This window comes from Macaca nemestrina, chromosome 9 (assembly GCF_043159975.1).
Source record: "Macaca nemestrina isolate mMacNem1 chromosome 9, mMacNem.hap1, whole genome shotgun sequence".
In the NCBI taxonomy this organism is placed as follows: domain Eukaryota; kingdom Metazoa; phylum Chordata; class Mammalia; order Primates; family Cercopithecidae; genus Macaca; species Macaca nemestrina.
Window position 1 is genome coordinate 83,419,385 of NC_092133.1, and position 22,443 is coordinate 83,441,827.

At 45.8% G+C, this 22,443-nt stretch overlaps 1 pseudogene; it reads left to right on the plus strand.

Annotated features, from left to right (window-relative positions):
• Positions 1-7,287: 7,287 nt before the first annotated feature.
• LOC139356082 (procathepsin L-like) lies at positions 7,288-10,952 on the plus strand (annotated as a pseudogene).
• Positions 10,953-22,443: the final 11,491 nt, after the last annotated feature.

A 22,443-nucleotide genomic window follows, 5' to 3' on the forward strand; every position in this document is an offset into this window, starting at 1 on the left:
CTCATGGTGGAGAGAGAATGGTCTAGAGGATTCAGGCCTCTGCACACTGTGTCTGGGTCCCTCCTTAAAGAATGATAAAGACAAGTAAAGAGCTTGAGGCAGCCTGGAGTCCAGGCAGAAACCTTTAACTGAGCTTTAAAAGAGATGGTCACAACACTTTCCATAATATTGGCAAAGGCCTCCTGTGGCCAGGTTTGTCCTAGGATGAGCATAATTTAATAATGTTAACCTGCTGTATCTTTGCTTTAATATATCTGCTTGCCCATCACAATGACGTTATGGTTAATTTCATCAATTTGGTAACCTGGCTCACAGGAAGTAGGAAAGTAAGCGAGGACCAGGTGTGGTGACTCATGCCTGTAATCCTAGTACTTTGGGTGGCTGAGGCAGGTGGATTGTTTGAGCCAAAGAGTTCAAGACCAGCCTGCGCACCATGACAAAATCCCGTCTCTACAAAATATACAAAAATTAACCAGATATGGTAGTGCATGGCTGTAATCCCAGCTACTTGGAGGCTGAGGCGGGAGAATCTCTTGAGCCGGAGAGGCAGAGGGTACATTGAGCTGAGATTGCGCCACTGCATTCCAACCTGGGCAACGAAGTGAGACCCTGTCTCAAAAGAAAAAAAATAAAAAGAGAAAGATGGTGAGGGTTTCCTGTGAATCAAATCCTTGATTGGATGTTTTCTTAAGTAACCAAGACCTCTGTAAGAATTCTGTCCTTGATTCCACAGTAAAGTGGTGTGAAATTACTATAAGCAAATGTTTACATGTCTTATTTAATCTTCACAACAATCCTGTGAGGCAAGTAGAATTGTTATCCTCATTTTCTGAGTGATGAAACTAAGGCTCAGGGGAGCTATGTGACCTGGCCAAGTCCCCACAACCGGAAACCACGGAATAAAATGAACCGAGTCACACATACTAGAGTAAACTCATTGTGCCTCACCATGGAGCTTCCCAATGGCTATTTCTGTTGCAACAGAGGATGAAGCAGATGGTCTTTCCAATCAAGAGATGTTAAGAAAGGCTCCAGTTGTCCCTGGGGAATCTCAGAATCAGACTGAAGATTCGAAAGAGCCTTTGCTCTTCTGAGTCAAACTCCCCAGAACCTCCTACAGTACTGCTGACCGGTGAGCGAGCATCAAACCTCCAAAGACTTGGGGAATTTGCAGATTCTAGGGAAAATTCCATGAGTCAACAGGTGTGAAATTTGAAAGTTCCATAGAGAAATTCTGGAACTTGAAATTATCAGAGGAAGATTATTATGCAATTTTGTTCCTGTTAGTAGTCTTCAATAAAGAGACTTCAGGTGAACATTGGGTTGAACCAAGATTACTTTCTCCCATTGTCACCATTCTGATTTCAGATTGTTCCTTGCTGGTTCATGTCCTCTTCAATTCCGTTTTGTACCAGAAAGAGGCAGAGTAGAAGGAAAAACTGAACAACAAATGGCATTTGTGCCAGCTCGAGGGATAAACACCCTCTGAGGAGCATCTCAGGATTTCCACAAGATTTCAACAGGGTCACGCCAGTTCACAGGCAGGTAGCGTGTCTTCAGTGTACGGCCAATCGCTGTTGGACAAACAGGAGGTGTTTTCCCCAGGATACCCTGCGCTAGACTCGGCATCTTTTTAGTCTTCTTCCTATTCTGTCTCCTTCCCAGCACACTGACACTGGAAGCACACTGTGTCATCACATGAGCAATTCACAGGTGAATTGCTGAAATACCTCACAATGTACAGTACACAATGTACATGAAATACCTCACAAATGTACAGTACTTTAACTGCTGACAAATCCCCATGTAGTAGGTAAGAAAGATATTATTATTCACATTTATCTATTGGAACTTGGGGGCACAGAGTGTTTAAATTACCTGCCCAAGGGCACACAAGTCACTTGCCTCTTGTGTTTCAATTATACAATGGCTTAGTGATTCTTTCTTCAGATGGTTGTTGTGAGGGGTGAATGGAATTAAATCAAGTCTGTGTGGAAAGGGCCTGGAGCATGGGTTCTCAATGCAGGGTGACTACTGTTAGCACCAACTAGTTATGGTAATGACTGTGATGATGATGGGGAAATAATATCACCTTGAAGTAATAATAATAAAGTTGAAGTTAGAACGATCCCCCCAAATGTATGAAAATTAGGGCAATGAATTACATCTATAAAATGAGTTAGTTTGTAAATCATGAGAAAATGTGCATCCTCAGGTACTGCAGGTAGAAACACACAATGGAATAACTCTTGTCAGCAAGCTAATCCATTCCCAGGCATTACTTTTTTTTTTTTTTTTTTTTTTTTTTTTTGAGACAGAGTCTTGCTCTGTCACCCAGGCTGGAGTGCAATGGCACGATCTTGGTTCATTGCAACCTCTGCCTCCCAGGTTCAAGCAATTCCTCTGCCTCAGCCTCCCAAATAGCTGGGACTATAGGCGCACACCACCATGCCCAGCTAATTTTTGTATTTTTAGTAGAGACGGGGTTTCACCATGTTGGCCAGGATGTCTTGATCTCTTGACCTTGTGTTCCGCCAGCCTCGGCCTCCCAAAGTGCTGGGATTACAGGCATGATCCACCGTCCCCAGCCCAGAATTTGCTTTCTAACGAGTTCCCAAGAGATGCAGGTGCTACTGGTCAGTGACCCTCTGCTCAAAATCACTGCCCCAGGAGATAGGGGCTCTTCTATGCCCCATTTTTACAGGTAAGGTTGGTCATGGCAGTGGGAGATACAAAATAAAGGGTGAGGTCAGGTTCCTTTCTAAAAACCTAAATGCATGTCGGGGCAAGTAAGGCTTAGAAAAGAATTTACCCTCCTTCGCCTCTGTCACCTCCTCCCTCCTTCCAACCTCCATCACTTGTTTGGCAAACTGGACTCTGGAAGCCAGAAGGCATCAGAAAAAGTGGAATGTGAGCCTGCAGGCCATCAAGGTGAAGCCTCGAGGATCCCCCAGGGCCAGTTGTTCCACTTTGATGTGGATAAGCCTCAGTTAGTGTCAAGTTGAAAGGAGAAAAATACAGGTGAGTCACTGTTAAGAAACAGGTTCACATAGGTAGGTCTAGGAGCACTGCAAGTAGTTCTTACAGTGGGGGAGAGCAATTGTGCTCAACTCTGAATCCAGCACAAGGCAGTGGGAATCACAGTCAAGGAGGAGGATGGGTGTTAGCGAATAGGAAATGACTACGAGGGAACATCAGGGGTAAGGGAGGATTCTGGTTAAACTGACCTAACGGGATTCTTGCTGAGCACAGGCCAAGGTTATCTGACATCAGCTGCGGGATGGTGGGGGATGAGGACCCTGATCAATATATGGTGGACGAGGATTCCTGGCAGCTAAACTGACTTAGCAGGGTAATTTGCTAAAACTGAATTTTACAAAAAGTGCACAGATAGGTATAGTAGAAGGTTCAGAAGCCTGACTAATGTATGGTCAAACAAACAATAATGCATGCTCCAGGGACCGTACTGGGCCTCAGCATCTTCCTACTCCACCAGCTTCCAGGAGGGCATTTTGCCCGGGGCCTCCTGGGTGGTTCCTTGCCTGATCATTTCCAGGAGACAAGAGACTTGCACCTTATCATCTAGGATAAATTCGGTTTCAGATTTTTAAGCCTAAATCAGGTAACAGTGCTTCAGTGACAATCTCAGGTATTAAAAAAGTGAGGTTCATTCATTCATCAGTTCTAAAGGCAAACATAAGGCATTCTTTTTTTTTTTTTTTTAACAAAAAAATTGAGACCACATAAAAGAAAAAGAATGAAAAAAATCAAGCAACCCGAATCCCTTATATAATCCCTTCAAACGCCAAACAAGGGAACTCTTCTCAATATAAACTTCGGAACTTTTGTTGATCACTGACTGCAGTCTGGTGGTTTATACTTATTTTCTTGTGTCCTGTTTCCTCCCTACTCCCACCCCCAACCAGCAGTTGCTGCCTTCCTGTCTTGGTCTCATTGTTCTCAAATCAGACCTGTAGATACGGTCCCAAGTGCTTCTATCCTTCATCCTTATATCCACAGGATCCCCTGAGAACCCAGCTTCTATTATGGAGAACTATCCCACCCGCTGAATAAGGAGTCTGATCTTTATTCAGTATTATTGCTGAGATACCAGAGGAAATAACATGTAAGAGTCTAGTATAGAACTCATGGCTCTGATCTGAGGTACTAATAGTTGCTTATTTGAATCACTGCATTTTCTATTTATATTCTTTTTTTTTTTTTTTGAGACGGAGTCTCACTATGTCTCCCAGGCTGGAGTGCAGTGGTGCGATCTCAGTTCACTGCAACCTCCACCTCCCAGGTTTGAGCAGTTGTCCCTGCCTCAGCCCCCTCAGTAGCTGGGATTACAGGTGCCTGCCATCATGCCTGGCTAATTTTTGTATTTTTTTTTTTTTTTTTTGAGACGGAGTCTTGCTCTGTAGCCCGGGCTGGAGTGCAGTGGCCGGATCTCAGCTCACTGCAAGCTCCGCCTCCCGGGTTTACGCCATTCTCCTGCCTCAGCCTCCGGAGTAGCTGGGACTACAGGCGCCCGCCACCTCGCCCGGCTAGTTTTTTGTATTTTTAGTAGAGACGGGGTTTCACGGTGTTAGCCAGGATGGTCTCGATCTCCTGACCTCGTGATCCGCCCGTCTCGGCCTGTATTTTTAATAGTGATAGGGTTTCGCCATGTTGGCCAGGATGGTCTTGAACTCCTGAACTCAGGTGATCCACCCGCCTTGGCCTCCCAAAGTGCTGGGATTACAGGCGTGAGCCACCACACCCACTCTATATTCGTAATTCTATTCACAATATCTCCTACACAGTGTTTTCCTATTCTATGGGGAGAAATCAGGCAGATGGCAGAAGACACAGGTCAGATCTCAGGAAGAGTTTCTATGGCCTCTAAACAAGCATTTATTGATTAGATTTAGGGGTGAATATTACGAATGTGGGGAGATGTCCCACAAGGTTAGCTCCTCTGCTACCCAATGCACCAAGCAGCTTGTCCATAACTTAGTTTAAATATATCTGTCAGGCTCCATGCCCACTTGCTATAAAAGCAAGATTACTGAGGTAATCTTAGATTTTAAAATGGAAAACTGGGCCTCACAAAAGCAGTTGGGAAAGTTACCTGGAGATTGTTTCTAAGGCAGTGTCCAGCTGTACCAAGCAAAGGATGATAAGTACAAAGTCAGAGCTTCATTAACTCTTGATGATTGATTCATTCACTTAATGCAAGACTTCATGGGAAGAAGAATCGCTGAGTGGAGGAGACTGGAAACAAGGCATCATGAAACGCCCATGGTCACTGGATACCCACCCAGCCAGTCCCCACCCTCTTAGGGTCTGGTCTTGATCATCTCATCACGTGTTTCAAGAGTGCGTTTTCCTACCAGTTGTTTTTTCGTCTGCTGTTTTTTTTAGTTTTTTTTTTTTTTTTTTTTTTTTTAGTTTAGTTTAGTTTTGTTTTTGAGACAGGGTCTCCTCTCGCCCGGCTGGAGTGCAGTGGTGCGATCTTGGCTCACTATAACCTCAACCTTCGGGGCTCAAGCGATGCTCATGCCTCAGCCTCCCGACTAGCTGGGACCACAGGCGCGGGCCACCACACTCGGCTAATTTTTGTATTTTTAGTAGAGATGGGGTTTCGCCAGGGTGCCCAAGCTGGTCTCCAACTACTGGGCTCAAGTGATCTGCCTGCCTCAGCCTCCCGAAGTGCTGGGATTACAGGCATGAGCCACCAGCAACACGCCCAGATTCTTCTATACCCTTAATTGGGAGATGAGGCTTCTGCCTGCGGGTTATGCGTTCTTCCAACCGGCCCCACCTTTGCTGTGGACTAAACAGGAACCACTGGACTAGAGTCCTTTGGCTCTCAGCCCTGCAGGAGATTTTAATCAAAAATTCTAGGCCTAAGGGAAAAACAGGGTTAGGCTGAAAATGCACACAAGGCTCCTGTAAACTTCTTTTCATAAACCACCCGCCCAGGGTATTAAATAGGGTACTTAGTTGATCCGAACCCTCCAGGGAGACCTCTGACCCTTCTCTTCGTAGCCCCCAGCTCCCTTCCTCCGGTTCCACTGAGGCAAGGGGACTGAGCTGCTCCACTTGCCAAGAGTCAGCACGCCGGGAAGCCCCGCCCAGCGGCTGGCGCAGCCAATCGCAGCGCGGGCAAGCGGTGGGGGCGTGCCTGCCTGGGCGGCAAGGGGACAGGGGGACTAGGGGTTTTATAGGTCAATTAGCTGCTTTCAGGCGGCCTTAGGCGACAGGAGACTCCTGGACCCAGCACCTGCTCACTGTGCCTGTCCACCTTTGGCTACTGCAGCTGACACCCCAGTGGGCTAAGATTGGACAGGAGCCACCAAGGACCCAGCAAGTCCTTCAGCTCTGTGAGTGAGGGATTTTCGGGAGTGCCAGGCCGCAGTATTCCCAGGGCTGGTGGGGTGGGACCAGGAGGCTCCACCCCGGCAAATCAGGCAGGGGTGCCCCATGCTCCCTGCAACACCACCCACCTCCTGGGGCCTCAGTGAGCATGAGCGGAGGGCAGGAGCAAGAGGCAGGGACCTGACCTGGGTCCCCAGCCCAAAGCCTGGGAAACTGCGTATCCCTGTGTGGGCGCGGACACTGGGGACTCTGGTTTCCTGTGGTTCGGCCACCTGATTCAGTTTATGCTCTGTGAGGGGAGTTGGAGTGCTGGCAGGACTGGCCCACCTGCAGGACTGCAGGACTGCGGGAGCGGCGGCAGGTAGGTGCTCTCCTTCTCAGTTTCTCCTGGGAAGACGTTCAAGAACTGTTTCATTACAAGGGGAGTTTGGAAAACATACTTCACCTTCTGCTGTGTATTAGCCAAGAACAAGGTGCGAAGTGACCTCCCAATTACTGGGGATCCCTTTGTCCCTTCTTGAAATTAGATGTCTTCATTAATGAGGTTTTGCCTGGATGACCTGAGCCCAGTTGGTACAAAACCTGGGCCAATGGTTTCCTAGTTTCCCGGTTGTCGCCTTAAGCTTCTCGCCCGTAAGGTACCTTCCTATCCTTTTCATAGCCTAAGTTATCATCCCATAAAACTGTTTCAGCACCTACAGCTCTGGACAGGCTGCTTTTCATTTTGGTGGTTCCATCCAATATCTCCACTTGCCCTGTATTTCTCCAGACTTTTCCACAGTCCTTATGTAAATGCTTGGAAGAATAGTTTAAATATTTTTATTCTACCATGGTGGCCCTAGTTTCTCAGGTAGCAGTAAAATGGCTTTTTAGGATGGGTCTAATCAGATCCTCATTTCTTTTCCCTTCCTAGATTTTTGAAACATGAATCCTTCACTCCTCCTGGCTGCCTTTTGCCGGGGAATTGCCTCAGCTGCTCTAACACATGACCAGTTTAGATGCACAATGGACCAAGTGGAAAGCAAAGCATAAGAAATTATATGGCATGGTTGGTGGCATCTGAAACTGTCCAGGGGAGCCCCAGAGAGATGGGCTTTGCTATTGGGATCATATGGCTGGAGAGTAGCTTCTAGAGGCCAGCTCTTACCAATAACCTAATGCAATAACTTAACAGCACTGATTATGAACACGATATGGGCTTACATCCTTGTTGTGTCTGAGCTTGGAGAACATCTCCCAGAGGTGTCAAGCCTTCCCTGGCCATGGTTACTCTTACATCTCTGTCTGAAGATTCAGTTGGTTAGCATATGTTGGGTTTTAATTAGAAATGAAGAGCATCGGCCGGGCCTGGTAGCTCACGCCTGCAATCCCAGCACTTGAGGAGGCCAAGGCAGACGGATTATGAGGTTAGGAGATCGAGACCATCCTGGCTAACATAGTGAAACCCCATCTCTACTAAAAAAAAAAAAAAAAAAAATACAAAAAATTAGCTGGATGTGTTGGCGGCACCTGTAGTCTCAGCTACTCGGGAGGCTGAGGCAGGAGAATGGCGTGAACCCAGGAGGTGGCACTTGCAGTGAGCCAAGATTGCACCACTGCGCTCCATCCTGGGCAAGAGAACAAGACTCCGTCTCAAAAAAAAAAAAAAAAAGCATCAGTTACATGTTTGCCTTTAGAATGAAGAAGGATGGAGGAGAGCAGTGTGGGAGAAGAACATGAAGATGATTGAGCAGCACAATCAAGAATACAGTCAAGGGAAACACAACTTCACAATGGCCATGAACGCTTTTGGAGACATGGTAAGTATGCTGTGGACTGCCGAACTCTGTGCTTCTCCTCCTCAGTTCTTTACCAAATTAATCTCTTGCTTTTTGACATTTTATTTACTTTTGCTTGAAGACCAATGAAGAATTTAGGCAGGTGATGAATGGTTTTCAATACCAGAAGCACAGGAAGGGGAAGGAGTTCCAGGAACGTCTTCTTCTTGAGATCCCCACATCTGTGGACTGGAGAGAGAAAGGCTACACGACTCCTGTGAAGAATCAGGTGAGACTGTGTTAGGTTCAGACTTCCTATCACCCCAGGAAAGCCAAGAAGCAATTGACATTTGTGCTATGGTAGGGTGTGCAGCAGCATGCAGTTCACTTTTTAAAGGAGTATTTAGATATATGAGCTGTTGTTAAAAGTCTTGCTGTGTGTGTGTGTGTGTTTGTGGGTATCAGCTTTTTTATTCTCTTTTCAGGGTATGTGTGGCTCTTGTTGGGCTTTTAGTGCAACTGGTGCTCTGGAAGGGCAGATGCTCTGGAAAACAGGCAAACTTATTTCACTGAGTGAACAGAATCTGGTAGACTGCTCTTGGCCTTAAGGCAATGAGGGCTGCAACAGTGGTTTCATGGATAATTCCTTCCGATATGTTCAGGAGAACGGAGGCCTGGACTCTGAGGCATCCTACCCATATGAAGGAAAGGTAAATGGAGCTCCTTCTCTTGACGCCGTTCCTGCCTTGTTTTACTGGGACACTTTCAGAGATAACAGACACTTTTCAGAATTGCCATTTTAGATGGTGGAATCTCTATCTGCAAACTGTCTGTGTTGTCATTATAAATTATAGCCTTTGCACAGTTCTGGGATTACATGGTTAACATGCGGCTGTTCTTGCTTCTGTGTAACATGGAGAATATACAAACCATTCTACACATAATACAGATGTCTCCATTGCGAAAAACGTCTTATGGAAAGTAAACCTAGGGGTCTTGCCGAAGAGAACTGAGCTAATTTTCAGTTTCAAATTAACTATTAGTAACAACATTTCACTTCCTTGGATGATTTGTGACAGTGTTGACTTGGAAATTCTGTGCTGCAAACTGCTGAGTATTGTGATTCTGACTCACGTTCCCTGGGAGAAGGATGGTAGTAATCAAATCGCTTCCCTCTTTACCTTTAAAAGGTTAAAACCTGTAGGTACAATCCCAAGTACTCTGTTGCTAATGACACTGGCTTTGTGGACATCCCTTCACGGGAGAAGGACCTGGCGAAGGCAGTGGCAACTGTGGAGCCCGTCTCTGTTGCTGTTGATGCAAGCCATTTCTCCTTCCAGTTCTACAAAAAAGGTAAGCATCTTTCTTCATAGAAATTATTGCAGAAAAAAAGTAAACCACCATAGCACACCAGCATGATGGACCCTATACATGCAATAATCATACCCAATGCTTCTGTTTGACATTACTTTGAGCATATCTCCATGAATACATGTACTTCATAACTTTTTATAAATAGCTATGTTATTTATAGTATAGTTTAATTTACTTAAATATTCTCTAATTGTTGTATTCTTAGAATTTTTAGAAAGATTTTTACTTCTGTGATTAAATCTGAAAAGAGCCTTTTGATTCAAGGATTTTGGTGTTCTGTGCTATTTTTAAGATTGATATTCTAGAGTAGAATTACAAGCTTAAAATGAGTGGTCTTTTATGCCTGTAGGAAAGTTTTTTATGAAGGACTTATGCCAATTTCAATTTCTGCTAGTTGTGGATGACAACCTAATTCCCTAGCTTTGATAACAATAGATCTTGTTAAGCCCGATCTGGACTGTGTGTCATTTCACTGATTCTAGAGATGCCTCCCTCCCTGTGGGTGACAGGGTGGGTTACTGTCAGGTGTCCTTGGGAACTTCTCACCCAGCCTTCATTTTATTCTCTCAGGAATTTATTTTGAGCCACGTTGTGACCCTGAAGGCCTAGATCATGCTATGCTGGCGGTTGGCTATGGCTATGAAGGAGCAGACTCGGATAACAATAAATATTGGCTGGTGAAGAACAGGTATAAATTGCCAGAAAGGCTTATAGTTGAAATTCAAAGGAGAATCCTTTTTTGCAATCAGTATTTACATACCGCAAGCCCTTAATCCCATTTCTGAAATCCCAGAAGTCTTTATCCCCCTTAGATAGAACACAGAATAGTAATGATTGATTGTAACATCAAGATACTGTCACAAGCATGCTGGGGATATTAACATGGTATTTGTCCCATTGCATGTTTAAATTCTGAACATTTTCTTAATTCTGAAGCATACCTGGCTGGAAAGACATCCTGTCCTTTTTCTGTTTCTGATTTTGCAGTTCTGTGAAAGGTCACAGTTTTGGGCTTGGGATTGAAGTGATATGCAGGTTTTGACTTAAGAATTTATAAGGGATGAACAGGAACATCGGCATCTCCTGATTCTTTATGTTAAGCCTGTGGCTTCTGGCACACTGTTTAAGTTAATAACCCAAAGTGCTTTATCCTTCCTCTGAAATGGAAAACCTGTTCTCCTTTCAGCTGGGGTAAAAACTGGGGCTTGGATGGCTACATAAAGATGGCCAAAGACCGGAGGAACAACTGTGGAATCGCCACCACAGCCAGCTACCCCACTGTGTGAGCTGATGAATGGTGATGAGGAAGAACTTGACTGAGGATGGCACATCCAGAGGAGGAATTTATCTTCAGTCTACCAGCCCCTGCTGTGTGGAATGCACACTTCAATCATTGAAGATCCAAGTGTGATTGGAATTCTGATATTTTCACACTGGTAAATGTTACCTCTGTTTTAATTACTGCTATAAACATGTTTGTATTATTGATTCACTTACTTTGTATTTTCATTTTAAAAAGATATACACATTTTTACCTGTTTAAATAAACTGTAATTTCAAATGTACTGGTGGACTTCTTTCTGTTTTGATGCATTGACTTTTTTGTGTAATTGTGTTAGTCTGTTTTCACACTGCTGATAAAGACATACCCAAGACTGGGCAATTTACAAAAGAAAGAGGTTTAATGGACTCACAGTTCCACGTGGCTGGGGAGGCCTCACAATCACGATGGAAGGTGAAAGGCACGTCTCACATGGCAGCAGACAAGAGAAGAAAATGAGAGTCAAGCGAAAGGGGTTTCCCCTTATAAAACCATCTGATCTCGTGAGACTTATTCACTATTATGAGAACAGCATGGGAAAGACCTGCCCCCATGATTCAACTACCTCCCATCAGGTCCCTCCCACAACATGTGGGAATTGTGGAAGCTAAAATTGAAGATGAGATTTGGTTGGAACACAGTCAAACCATATCAGCAGTCAAGCATGAAACTCAGTTCTAAGCCATACCTGCTCTGCCAGTGGTTCACTAGGAGGAACAGTGGGTGGCCTTCTGGCTCTTCTAGTAACTAATGTGCGGATCTCATGTCAGCTGCCCAGTTGTTGTGTCTGACCCAACTCTTGATTGAAGCAAAATATGACAAATAGTCTACAAGGACAAAAGAAAATTGTTTTAATAAAGAATTCACATTTTTCTTTAAAGAGATCAGACATACATGTAATTTCAATACTGAAAAAGAGCCTTAGAAATCATGTTTATCTCACCCACATTGTTTGCAACCCAGTCAAGTTACAGGGCAAAGCTATCAGGACCAGTTTCTGGAGCATCTTCCCCAGCTGCTGCTGAAGACCCCATGGCCACTTGGCAGTTGAGGTGAGACAAGGTACTACTGCATTGGCAAGGCTGTTTGTCTGTGGGTCCTCAAGGGATGAGGGATAAACTCCAGGGTGTGAGGCTGGGCTTTAGGAATGGTGTGCTGACCTTGGAAGGTGGAAGACAGATAAGAGGACCCAAACTGAGAGTCTGTGGCCACATTTTCACCAAGCTACCTGTAAGCACCTGAATTATTTTAATCAACAGAAAAACTTCCCCATTGTATTGGCTAAAAGAGCACATAGTTTCATCACCTGTGTTTTCTCAAAAGTCTCATGTTCCCACTGAAAAAAATATAAAAGATAGAACCTGAACGGTCTCTATTACTGTAAAACAAATCACCCAGAAACTCAGTGGCTTAGTAGAAACACCTTTCACATTTTCCGCCTGGACTTGGCTGTGTGGTTTCATGGGGAGACATCTGTAGGCTCTATCTGTGCTGGAGACATCTGCAGGGCTTGACGGGACTAGACTTCTGCAAAGGCTCACTCACACGGCTGGCCGCAGATGCTGGTGTTGGCTGGGCGTTTAGCTTGGGTCGTTGACAAGAGCACCTGCCTGGGGCTTCTCCATCATGGCTTAGGCTTCTCACAGCATCAGCACTGGGAAAATATATACATATACCTTGGCAAACTTTAAACACTGAATTGCACAAATGTTTATGTTCATCTTTATTATTAAATAAATTAATAAAATTATCACGAGGAGATTTGGTCTCTTCTCTCAAGTAATACAGTTTTAAAATCTCATAATTAATGTAATTAAAGTTTTTTATACTTATACTTTCAATAAGTATTTATTAGGCATTTTTATTTATTTATTTACTTTTTTTGAGATGGAGTTTGGCTCTTGTTGACCAGGCTAATATGCAATGGTGCGATCTCAGCTCACTGCAACCTCTGCCTCCTGGGTTCAAATGATTCGCCTGCCTCAGCCTCTCGAGTAACTGGGATTACAGGCATGCGCTACCATGCCTGGCTAATTTTGTATTTTTGGTAGAGATGGGGTTTCTCCATGTTGGTCAGGCTGGTCTTGAACTCCCAACCTCAGGTGATCCACCCACCTTGTTTATAATCTAACCTAACTAGAATCTTTTTAAAAGCAGGACAAAAAATTCAACATTTTATGTTATTATAGCTATGTTAAAATATGTCTAGAAAATACAGCCAGAGGAAATAAAAACTTTCATTGCCTCAAATTGCCGCAAAGCCAAGGGGCAGTGCCCATGGCCAGGGAGGGTGAGCCCTGGAAGCACCGAGGTTGCTGACTCCCAGCCCAGGAGCAGCTGGACCCTCAGCCCCCAGTGCCTGGTTTCTCCTTGCATGTGAATCCAGGTCCCAGCATTTTGTCATTGACAGGAGCAGCCTTGGCTCACCCTCCTGGAAAACAGAAAGATGCTCATGGATGCTGGCTGTGAGGCAACCTGAGGGCTCAAAGACCTCCTGTGGGGCTCACACTGGGGCCAGAGCCTCAGCCTCTGACACCCGAGAATGGAGTGGGCAGGATGGGTGGGGCAGAGAAGAAGAAAGTTCTCCGGATGTCCTGGTTAGTCACCCTGATGCTGAGAAATGCACACTTATGGCTGAATCAGGGAGAATCAAGTCTCTTGGCCAGAGAAACAAGCCATTATGGCCAGCGAAGCGCTCACTAAGCACATGCAAATACACGTGTATGTGCACCCACAAACACATAGAATTACACACACGCCCAATACACACATATGTACATGCACACTAACTCATTACACATATGAACAAGTATGCACATGCCACACCTATACACATACACTTATGTACAGATGCCCAAATGCACACATATTCACACCCTTACACAATACACATGTGTATACATGTACTCCTGACACACATTCACACACATGTGCACATACACCTACATACACACCACAATATAATACACTTAGTAGAGTAGTATTGGGGGGCCTCAATTGTGGTCAGATGGCCTGAAACTTAGTCTGAATTGTTTCACTTTTCTTATCCCCCATTTCTCTAGGGGTCCCTTCTTTGCTGGGCTGCTCTAAATACACTGGGTAGTCCTATACGCTACTCTGCCAGCTTTATTGTTACCTGGACATTTTTAGGTTCCAGTTTTATCTTTTTACTTTTATTTTCAAAATGTGGTAAAACATAAATAACATAAAATTGATAACTTTAACCATCTTGAACTGCACAGATTGCTGGCATTGAAACACTCACATTTTTATGCAACCAACACCACCATCCATCCATGAATACTTTCATCCTGCAAAACAGAAACCATCTTTTTACCCCCCTAGCAATCATGCCTTCCTCTTTAGCTTACATTTATTTTATAGTACACAGAATATCCTAGAAGCAGAGAATCTGAGCAGTGGACGGCACCTGGTAAGGTTATCTCTTCCAAACACCTGCCCTTCAGCAAAACCACACCTGGGGCAGACTGAGCCAGACAGAATCAACCTTCTTTTTAAATGTACAAAACTAGGCCTTCTTTGGAAGTCACATATTTGAAATATCAAGTCAGAAAATTCTTTTTCTGAAGTAAAAGTGTTCTTTGTCATTTCCTCAGTTACTCTTTTTTCTTTTCCAGATTGAAAATAACCCGTTACTCTCCTCAGGGAATCAACAATTTCATGAGCAATGACTTCCTGGGAGGCCGTGGTTCTCAAACGTTAGCCTGCCTCAGTGTCAGCTGGAGGGGATATGAAAGACAGATCACTGCACCTACCCCCAGAATTTTAGATCCCAGAAGTCCAAAGAGGGTTCCAGAAGTTGCATTTTTAACAAACTCCCATGTGATGCTGCTGCTGTTGGACTGGGGACCCCATTTTAAGAAATGCTCCTATAAGGTCCAATGCTAGGAAATCTGAAGGATAGAAATATGCAGGTACCTAAGAGGTGGGAACGAATGGAATTAACAAGGTAAATGGGTTAACCTCCATGTGGAAAGTGCCAAATGCCCTTCGCATAAGCCCTTTGCTGTCACAGAGCTCACAAGCTCAGGGTGCAGTGCGGGAGGCCGAGGTGAACAGTAGTTTGGGATGTCAGCCATTCACACTGGGAACTGTGTGGACCCTGCAGGGGAGCACAGCACTCAGGCTGGGTGAGGTAGGGGCCGGGGATGGCTTCCTGCAGACCTAGAAGCATCAGAAGCTGTTCCTGGGTGGATTCTTAAAGAAAAGACGGTGTCCAGACAAAAGGGCCGGGCGAGGCACGTGCTCTTCCAGCAGAGGAACGTGGAACTGAAAAGCGGACGTGGAGCATTCATGGGGCAGCAAGCTGTGCAAGTATCCCCAAGGGGAGCGTGGAAGTGAGGCAGTAAGGACAGAGTGCAGAGGCGGGCAGGGCGAGACCCAGAGGGCATGGTAACACAAGAGGAGGAGCCCAGGTGATATTATGAAGGCTCCTTTGACATCAAGGACAGAGAAAGCTTTGCTAAGACTCCATATAAGGGGGCATCAGAGAGGAAAGGAGAAGCGGGAACACAGCTCTCCCCAGTCCTCTAGGCTATAGGACTGCACTAGGCTATAGGACTGCACTAGGCTATAGGACTGCACTATAGGAGAGCCTAGGTGCAGACAAAATTTCCTTTCCTTTTTGTTTTGTTGAAAGATTTTGGAATTGCATGGAGGGCAACTTGTAAAGACTCTGGGCAAGGCTAGAACCAAAATGAACACAAAGAGAATACAGAAGTTGGGTCTGGAGGTGAACAGAGGAGGCTTCCAGCTCCATCTTGTGCAGGCTGTACAGCCTTGAGCATGTTACTTCTTGTGCCGCAGTCTCTGTATTTAAATAGAGACCTAATTCCCTCACAAGACCCATAGGACCTCACAGGGGCTGGCCTCCCTGCTGTTTTCAGCCTGAGCTCACAGGCGCTGGCCCTCACTCTTCCTGCTCCCGCTCCATAAGCGTCTTTCCAACTGGGTTTGCCAGACTGTCTTCTGCCCCAGCCCTTTCCCCAGGTGGTTTCCTCTGTCTGGAGTAGTCTTGCCCTCGCCTGACTAATTAGCTACATTAAATCTAAGACCCACTCCCTCAGGGCAATCTGATCTGCCTGCATAGGTTCAATCTCTACTCTTAGAGGGTTTTAAGCATTGGGAACTTTTACTTGATAGCACTTAGTGGTTGTTATTTGTGTAATTAGTTGTTGAGTGTCTCTTCTACTAGAACAGGGGTCAGCAAACCATACCAGCTTTGGCCTGAAGCCTGATTTTGTAAATAAAATGTTAATGGAGGAGATCAGGTGCCTACAGGGTCATATTGCTGGAGATGTGGAGTAACCGATCAAGATGAACATATTTTGGTTCATTTGGCTGATCGACTTAGAAGAGAGCTTCCATATCCTCTCAAGGTCTGCATTTTAATCTAGTTAACATTTCTTTGGTGCCAGGGAGTGACATTTTCTTTGTTATAGAGATATATTTTTAAAAATGCACAGGGAGTTAATAGGAAATATTGTGTTCTCACCAAGTGAAGGCCAAAAGACTTCATTGCAGGATGTACAAAGGAAGCCTCTGTGTAACTTACATAGGGACAAGTGGTGGAAGCGTCCAGTTACTGCAATGCGTGCCGCCAACAGGCAGATCTCAGGAGAGTCTGCATGTGGGCAGGGAGAGCCATTTTCTCAGGGTGGAGGGGAGTGACTGTTCTGCCTTTGTTTCATTACACTAAAATTGTCATTTGAATTTTATGAGGTCCCTAAATTTGTTGATCTGTAAGTTTCTTTAGGTTTTATGGTTGTAAGATATCTATATGCCTACAATCTTTATATCTAATGTTAAGGTTACATATAGTTAATATATATTTAATAAAAATATAATATATATATTACAAAATATATAGACACATGAGCAGAGGCAGAGCAACAAAAATAAGGTTTTAATACACACAATCAGGAGAGAGAAGGGCGCATCAAAGTGAACAGGCAAGGGGAAGGGGGCACCTGTAAATAGCAGTGGGCCTCCTGCCAGTTCAAAGAATAGAGACCTGGCTGGGGACTTTGGTCAGCCAGATTAACGGTCAAGCCAGGGAGGGCACAGCTGACGATGACACATGCTGGCTCTTCTTCTGTCCACAGGAGAGTGTCTCAAATACACTATGGTTCTGATTGGGTTCATCAGCCCCACATTCTCCAACACACACACACACACACACACACACACACACACACACACTCACACACTCACACACACACACACTCACTTTGAGGTTTGGGGCCTCTGGCTTGTATAACGAGAGAGCAGCTTAAATTTAACTTCAAGGGACTGAGCCCCTTCCTCAGGCAGCAATGTCCATTCATGGGAACCATATGTGGAGGGAGACTTGCTTCTTATTTGTTCCCCATCATACCACCTGTGTGTACCAGGTGGGCCTTGGGTGCTCTTTCTGAATGGGGACCCTAATTGTGTTCAGTCACAGCAGTTATGGTGCCGTCCCCATCGCACCATCTGTTCTGGAGGAGGATGTTGCAGAGGCGCTGCTCCCTAAACTGGAGGTACCTGGAGGAACCCTGATGGGAAGGCTCAGAAAAACAGGGGCACTGGGGACAGAGGCTTTTTATTATTGCCCATCAGGGGGACCCAAGTGTGGGCTGAGGGTGGGTCTGGAGAATATGAATGTAGCCAGGCAGATGGAGGCTAATGTCTTTCCAGGGTGCCTCTACTGTGCACTGAATTTGGGGAATTAAGAGAGGGCTCACTCTGGAGCTTGGTGAAGAAGCCCTTTCTCATTCTCTTGGATGAACCACAGCCATGCTACCCACCAGGACCAGGCCCTTCCTCTGCACACTCTGTGGATAGCAGTCATTGCCCTGAATCCATGAAAGCATCATCTGCTTAAACCACTATTTCTTAGTACTGCTTTTTGCACATTTCAATTCCACAATTTCTGTTTCATTCTCTGTATAAATTGGAGAACACTTGTGAAAATTCCTCATCTTACAGTCCATTTTCTGTAACATTAGTCTTAGCCCTTTTAAAATCCTGGGCCTTGTTCTCTTGAAGTTTTTCTGGGATTGAGGCCAGCGAGATGGCAAAGCTGCTGTCACTGAGGTATGGCCTGGAGAGTCCTTGGGTATCTGTGACAGAAGGCAGGGCCACCAGCATGGGAGCCAGGAATAGGGGACGACTCCAGGGGATGAAGCCCAAGGAAGACTCAGCATGTCAGGTGTGGATCAGCTACAGGACCCTGTGCAGTATGAGGCCTTGAAGTGTGGGTGACCAGCCACTCACAAGGGGAATGAGGCTCTTTGGCCCTATTTCTCATAGGGCTGGTATGTAGGGCCCCAGGTGTCCCTGTGCTCAGAGCCTCAGCCTGCAGGGAACCCCTGTCAGCCCCTCCATGGGAGTTGGGAGTTAAAGGGGGCCATGAGCAGCTCTCCTGGGGGAAGTTCCTTGTCCTGGGACTGGGGCATCTGTCCCTCAGGGCCCACCTGTCCTTTTGGGGCTCCAAGCACAGAAAGTCGCAATCTCGGTCTTCACATGGAGACCAAATGTGTCCCAAGCCAGGCTGTAGCACACACACGAGGGTGCAGGTAAACAGGCCAAAGCCCACTGCCCCCCCTGACAAGAGCAACTGTAACAGATAAGGAAGTGGACAGACTTTGGAGAATGTCGGGGAGCTGCCTCAGAGGTGGAAGCCAGGAACGCGGGACAGCTGCTGCCTGACTGAGGGCGCCCATCACCACAGCCCATGTCCTTGTGCATTTCCATAGGGTCAGTCTGGCTCCAGCATTTGCTCTGGAATAATAGGGCCCCACAGCGCAGACGATCATGACCACCTGTCTGCCAGAGAGATGCGAGAGAGCCTGAGGAGAGGAGTCCCCTGTCTCTACTACAAAAACAAACAAAGATAGAAAGGAACACAAACAAAAAACCACAGTTTTATTTATAATAGCATGAAAAAGAACAAAATACCTAGAAACAAACTTAACCAAAGAGGCAAACAACTTGGATGCTAAAAGCTACAAAACAACAATGCTACAAGAAAACAAAGAGTATACAAATAAAAGAAAAGAGATCTCCATGCATGTGGATTTGAAGACTTAATATTGTTAAAATGTCCATACTACCTAAAACAATTTACAAATTCAGTACAATCCCTATTGCAGCATTATGCACAATGGCCAAGAGATCCAATCCAAATGTTCGTTGGTGGATGAAAGGATAAAATATGGTATATACATACAATGGAAGACTAAGCAGCCTACAGAAAGAAGGAAATCATGTCACATGTTAGAACATGGATCAATCTCAAGAACATTATGCTAAGTGAAATAAGCTAATCACAAAAGGACAAATACTTTCCTTCATATGAAGTATTTAAGGTAGTCACAATCACAGAAACATCAAGTAGTGGTTGCCATGACTGGGGGTGGGAGTACGGGGAAAATTAGTATTTAATGTGCACAAAATTTCAGTTGTGAAAGATAAAATATTTCTAAAGATCTAAATTTCACAATGATGTGAATACACATAACATTACTAAATTGTACACTTTAAAATGTTTAAGATGGTTTTTAAAAAAGGAAAAGGCATAGGAATAAATTTCATGACCTAGGACTAGTTAATGGTTTCTTAAACATGACATCAAAACCACAAGTAAGAAAAGAAAAAATAGATAAAATGGACTTCATCCAAAGTAAAAACATTTGTGCCTCAAAGAGTACCATCAAGAAAGTAAAGGACAACCCATAGAATGGGAGAATATTTCTGCAAATTATATCTTCTAAAGCATTTTTATCTGGAATATATAAAGAATTCTTACAACTCAATGACAAAACACAAACCAGTTAAAAATTACTAAGCGTTGAGAAACATTGCTCCAAAGAAGATATACAAGTGGCGAATAGATACATGAAACAGGTTCAACATCAGGGAAACACAAATGCAACTATGATGAGATGCCACTTCAGAACCACTAGGATGACTTTATCAAAAAGAGAGTTGATAGTAAATGTTGGCCGGAATATGGAGAGACACTGGGACCCTCACACAGCTAGTGGGTATATAAAATGGTTCATGTACACTGGAAACAGTCTGGCACCTTCTGAAATGGTTAAACATAGAGGTTCCATATGGCCCATCAATTTCACTCTTAAGTATGTAGCCATGAGAAATGGAAACATACATCCCCAGAAAACCTTGTACACAAATGTTCTGAGAAGTATAATTCACAATAGCCAAAAAGTGAAAACAACCCAAATGTTCTTAACTGATAAATGGATAAATTTTAGTATATCCATTAATGGAATATTATTCAGCAACAAAAAAGGTTTGATGTAATGATACATACTAAAAATGTGGATGACCTTGGAAATATTATTCTAAGTGAAAGAAGACAGATATGAAAGACACATATTGTATGTTCCATTCATAGGGCATCATGTGACACTGAAGTTAGAATCCAAGTGAGCTACAAAAGGGCAGCCACCTGGATCAAGTCCATTCTGGCAGCTGTCAGAAAGCACAGCATGCTCACTAACGGGGGCCGGCCTTACTCAGGTTGTCAGATGGAGTTTCCCAGGAGGCCATGGCTTCTTCAGGGATCTGTCATCCAGTGGTGAACGGAGGGGTCTCTGGAGACAAACTGGCCTGGGGCAGCTACAGCCGCACCGGTTCCCAGATAGTGACCTGGCTGCGTAAGCAGGGAGGCCAAGTCAACAGAGAGCCTCAGAACACTCCCAGCACCTGCTGTGAGCAAGCTGTATGGCTTCCCCAAGTGTGGATGCGACGACATCATGGGTATTTACAGGTTCCCTTTCACTGCGTCCCAGGCTCTCCTGGTTCATGTGTGATACACCGCAGTTGGGGTGGAGGTACACTGACAGTCGCAAAGGGCCAAGCCTTTCTTTCCCGTGGTTCTGATGCACAGTTTCCAGATACCAGTCAGGAAGGAAGTTCTTGAGATTATGGACCTTGTCCTAGTCACATAGGGCTGCTAGGACAAAGTGCCATAGACTTGGGGGTGGCGGCGCATATTAAAAAAACAAATGTATTTGTCACAGTCTGGAGAATGGAGGTCCGAGGTTAGTGTCCCAGTGTGGTGAGATTCTGGTGAGGGCTCTATTCCTGGGCTGCAGATGGCTGCCTTCTCACTGTGTCCTCGTGTCAGGGAGAGAGAGAGCTCTGGGGTCTCTGCTTCTTACCAGGACCCTATTCCCATCATTAGGGCCCCACCCTCATGATCTCTTCTAACCCTGAATATATCCCAAACGTCACATCTCCAAATACCATCATGTTGGGGGTTAGGGCTTCAACACAGGAACTGTGCGGGGGGCGGGGGGCGACGTGTGTTCAGTCTGCCAGAGCTCCCCAGTCAGCCCCTCTGTGCCCATTTAGGGGCACATCGTAGGGCTCAGGTGGGACACAGTGGTAGAGGAAGCACAAGTTCTGCTTCCTAGGAAGGGTTCAGCCAAAACAAGGACAAGGACAGTGGGATAGACAACAGCCAGTGGGGTAACCAGCAGGAGCCCCAGGGTGTCACTTTAACCCTTAGGTGAGGAAGTTGGCTGGGCACCCACACACACCAGAGTATGGACCACGTTCCCTTCAAACAAGGCTCATTTAACATTCCTAACTCCTGCAAAGGGGCAGTGCTACCTTATCTCCTGTCGATGGCCCTGAATGTAGAGGAGTCATGGGAGCTGTCCACATCACCCACCAGTGACTCTTCTTCACTCGCCACATTTTCCCCGAGGGCCTGATGTGCACTGAACTGGGGAAGCCCTGCCAAGATAAACTCTCCTTCCCAAAGGCTACAGAGGACGGCAGACCTCCAACACTGCCCACATCGAACAGAGGGGATGGGGCAGAGGGGCATCTGTCTGGCTGACTGCTGTGTTCTGTGGGTAGAGGGGGCCAGAGAGGACCCAAACATGGCTCCCTTTGTCACTTGACTGAGGGGCCAGGCCACTGTGTACCGGACGGTTTTACCCCACCAGTCTCTGCTGCTGGGCCAGCCCCCAGCGCCATAACCACAGCTCTGCATGCAGGCAGTGCTGGGACCAGCGCCCTGGCAGTCACAGGGGTCCTGAGCCAAAAAGGGCCCTGGGGGAGGAATCAGAACTCGGACTGTGGAGAAGAAGGTGTTGGCCAGGAGGGAACCAGGGCGGGTGCTGGGTCCCGTCCATGCTGGGATCTGAGATTCTAAGAGGTGGGTTAGAGGTAAGGGGGGCAGAAGTTGGCCCATGGGGTCAGGGGAGTTCAGCAGAGACTGGGAGGACAGGACAACCTGGGAAAGAGCAGAGTGTCCTCCCCAGCCTCGGTCCCTCTCCTGATGCAGTCCTCATCTCACTCACAGACTCTGGAAGTCTCCCTTCAGCGAATGCCTAGCCCCCGACTCCCAGGGCACTTCCCAGACAGCCAATGCCACATCCCAGGCAGCCCCTGCTCTGCCCTTGGGGTCTGTGCCTGGCAGAAGGGTGGCCGACCCTCAACCCCTCTCAGCCTGGGCCCCAGCTCCCCCTGGTCCTGGAACTAGCAGACACCCACCCTGTGCCTGGTGGGCTGGTCATGCTTGTTCCCATTGATGATGGTGTATTGGGAGGGAACTGTTTTAGATATCAATGTACATCTGTGTCT